The following is a 4,122-nucleotide window of genomic DNA, read 5'->3' on the forward strand; positions in this document are numbered from 1 at the left end:
TTTCTCTAGTATCAACCTCCGAACCACTCGTATCTAGACATAATTAACTCAATAATATCAAACATTGCTAAAGAAATCAATTTCAATACATGAATTTAGGTTTCCAAACACTTCTCCCAAAAAATCAAAAATCTAACTCAGTATAGCTTGGTCAAAACTCGAGGTTCGGACCAAAACTCATTCACCCATTTATCCCCTGAGCCCGAATATGTAATTAGTTTCGGAATCCGATCCCAAATCGAGGTCTAAATCCCCAATTTGCAAAAATCCCTATTCTTCCAAAAAAATCCCTAATTTCTACCATGAAAGAACAAGGTTTAGGACTAAGAATCAAATGGGTGATGATGGAAATTGAAGAAAATGAGTTAAAGAGTACAAACCTATGATTTGGTGTTGAATTCCCCCTTCAAAAATTGCCCTAGGTCGAGTTTTAATGAAAGAGATACGAAATTTTGAAGAAATTCCCGTTCTGGTCTGTTTTCGAAGCAACGACTCTATTAGCCTACGCGTTCACGAGATACTCTTCGCGTTCGCGAAAGCTTATTCCCACCAGCCTACGCGATCGCGAGCCATGTGTCACATTCGTGATGAGCATACCTCCCCTCCCCAAGGTCCCAACACTTCGCATTCGCGATAGCCTGGTCGCGTTCGCGAAGGGTAATTCCCCGAATGCTCCGCGTTCGCGACCAGTCTTTTGCGTTCGCATAGAAGAAAGTCTCCCACATGCCAATTTACTCTTCACGTTCGCGAGAGACCCTTCGCGAACGTGAAGAAGAAGACACCAGATGACAACTGAACCCTAAAACACCAGATTTTCCTAAGTCCAAATCTGTCGTAGCCTATCCGAAACTCACCCGAGCTCTTGGGGCTCCAACCAAACATGCACACAAGACTAAACATCATACGAACTTGCTCGTGCGATCAAATCGCCAAAATAACACCTAGAACTACGAATTTAGCACCAAATCACATGAAATTCTCTAGAACACTTTCAAATTCCTATTTTTACAACCGGATGTCCGAAACACGTCAAACCTGTTCTGTTTCTCACCAAATTTTACAGACAAGTCTTAAATATCATAATGAACCTGTATCGGGCTCCGGAACTAAAATACGGACTCGATACCAATAAGATCAAACATTAACCAAATTCTTAAAACCATTATATTTTCAGTCTTTCAATTTTCATCAAAAATTCATTTCTCGAGCTAGGGACCTCGGAATTCAATTCCTGGCATATGCCCAGATCTCATATTTCGATACGGGCCCATCGGAATTGTCCAAACATGAGTCCGAGTTCGTTTACTCAAAACGTTGACCGAAGTCAACTAAATTAACTTTTAAAGGCAAAAATTATTATTTTCATCAACTTTCAATAAAAAGGCTTTCTAGAAACACGCTCGGACTTTACACGCAAATCGAGGGGGGGAAATGAGATTTTAAAGAACTCGGAAAATAGAATCGAGTTCTAAAGCATAAGATGACCTTTTGGGTCATCACAATAGATATAAATAGATAGATAGATAGATAGATAGATAGATAGATAGATAGATTATGTTAGTCGCTCTAACATAAATGAAGAAATGACTATAACGAAATATCATTAACCGTTTGCTGGATTAACCCAAATTTATATAAAAATATTAAATACGGCAAAAGTTCACTTTTAAGATTTTTTTTCCACCATAGTCATATTATGTGAATTGGGTTTGAATAATTCCTACGTGGTGTAGGGAATTGTCACTAGGGCGATTCTATGCAGGGGATTCGGGGTGCCACACTACCCGGTCGCTCGAATAAAATTTTATATATGTATAGATATTTTACATAATAAAGCCTTTATAATCAGAGATTGGCACCCGAAGTCACAAATGGCTCAAGGTGCCATGGTTAAACTGTTGAGGCCCCACATAGAAGATGCATTATCGAACCTCGTTAGATGCACAATCCAGTATATTACCGTTTGTCCCTACTTTTTTTGCTTTTCTTTCTTTTCTTCCTGCTCCTTTAGTTAATTTCTTTTATCGGTTCATCTTTCTATTTCCTCTCCTTGTACAAGTTCATTTTTAATATTTATTGAATTATATATTTTGCTCCCTTTTTGTTCTAGATCTTCAATGTTTTATTTAAATGTGATTCTAGTTATTTTCTCTTTTATCCATCTAATGACTAAGCTAGTTTTTTCTTGATTTTTAAATACTTTTAGAATGATGGCATCGATAGACATAATTCTAATCTAGCTATATGTAGACCAAAGGGGGTATTTACTAATTTAAAATTTTTATTTTATGTTTTAATTACATTGTTCGATAGAATTTGAATCACGGGAATTAGATCGAATTGGACAAACTTATTCAATTTAGTAATCACGTATTTATTTACGTACTAAAAGTGGATCGAACCAAGCCGAACCAAACCAAATTAATCCAAAATGGATTGAACTGACTAAATATACACCTTAATTTTAATCTACTTCACTAGCAATAAGTTTATATTAAATACAGTGACACCCGTAGTCATAAAATTCTGGATCCACCTTTGATTGTCACTTAATACTTTTTCAAATCTTTAAGATTTTGAAATCAATTAAAGTTTCAACAATTATTTACACTATATGAAAGCTCTATTATTTACAAATATAAAATCGAGTAAGATTTACCTACATAAATCACTCTGCATAAATCACCATCAATATATCTAATATTTAGGAATACTTTTTTTTTCCTTATATAAAATGAACTCCTCCAACCATCACAAATCGTAATATGGTGTAGATAAACCAAAAAGTCTCCAAAATACTATCTTTCGCAACATTTTCACATTTTATTTCTTTTTTAAACTAATCAATTTTAACCACTTTCTTTTATTTTTATTTTATTTTACAAATTATTGTTGAGAAATTTGATGTAACTTCTTAATGGTCGTGTTGATTAGAAGATGACAGTACTAACTAAATTTAGCAAGAATGTTGCAAGTCAATAAAATCTCTATTTTCCCCCTATTTTACTTTATATTTAGTAAATGATACTAAGGAGGAGTAATATATAAGATCTTTAAATCGACAAATAGTTAATTTAAATTTTAGCTAAACTAATATTTAAAATCTTAAAGTTTACTGTGATTTTCACTTTGAGTTTTCAAGAATTTTTGACCTTAGACAATCAAACTTTTATTTTATTCCAGAAAATAAATTATTGGAATTAATTCACCATGTTAAGAATACAGTAAGAAAGAACATGTTATTCAAAAAATAGTATTAGAATACATTCTTTCCTAAGAAATACCTAAATTACTCTAATTCATAATCCCGTTAACTAGATGGAGAGGAACTTTTATTTTTTTGGTAAAAAGCAAACTAATATTATTACTAAAAAGTTTATTATATAATTTGACATAAAAAATAGGAATTAGCGAAAAAATTGGTCTCGTAGCTAATAGTATTTTTTTAATTTGTCGCTAATTCATTGCTAAATAAGATTAATAATAAATTTTATTGTTTAGCTGTATATTTTGTCTGTCGCTAATTTTGTTTTTTTTTGGGGAGGAGGGGATCGGGGGTTCTAGAATATGTAGTGCCTAGAAAATAATTTTCAAACAAAGGTAAAACAGAAGAAGGAGATATATGATAGGTCACTAAGCATTTAATATTTTAGGTTGTTTTCATGCTTACCTAGGTAATCTGCTACTTTATTGACTAAATAGGTTTAATACTCATCTTTTCTAAGAGCTTCTATTATTTTAAAAAAAGTTTTGTAACTTACTCATATTTTTTAATATATTTAGTAATTTTTAAAATTTTTGTATTTATTGATATAAATTCTGCGCGCATCGCACATAATTTTTTCTAAGAATAAAAAATCAATAAAACATGCTTTGAAATAAGTAAAATTTTCAAAAAATCCAACTTAGTTGTACCAATACTGATTTGACAGAATGAATGAAAAAGTACATCCTCCGTTCACTTTTACTTGTCCAGTATTCCAAAAATAAATTTTTACCTTTACTTGTCACTTTTAGCATTTGAAGAAAAGATAATTTCTTTTTTCCTGTTATACCCATGATGACGTCCAAATCCACTACTAAAACGTAAATGGATACGGTCGCGTGCAATATAATTTACTC

This window comes from Nicotiana sylvestris, chromosome 2 (assembly GCF_000393655.2).
Source record: "Nicotiana sylvestris chromosome 2, ASM39365v2, whole genome shotgun sequence".
Lineage (NCBI taxonomy): Eukaryota > Viridiplantae > Streptophyta > Magnoliopsida > Solanales > Solanaceae > Nicotiana > Nicotiana sylvestris.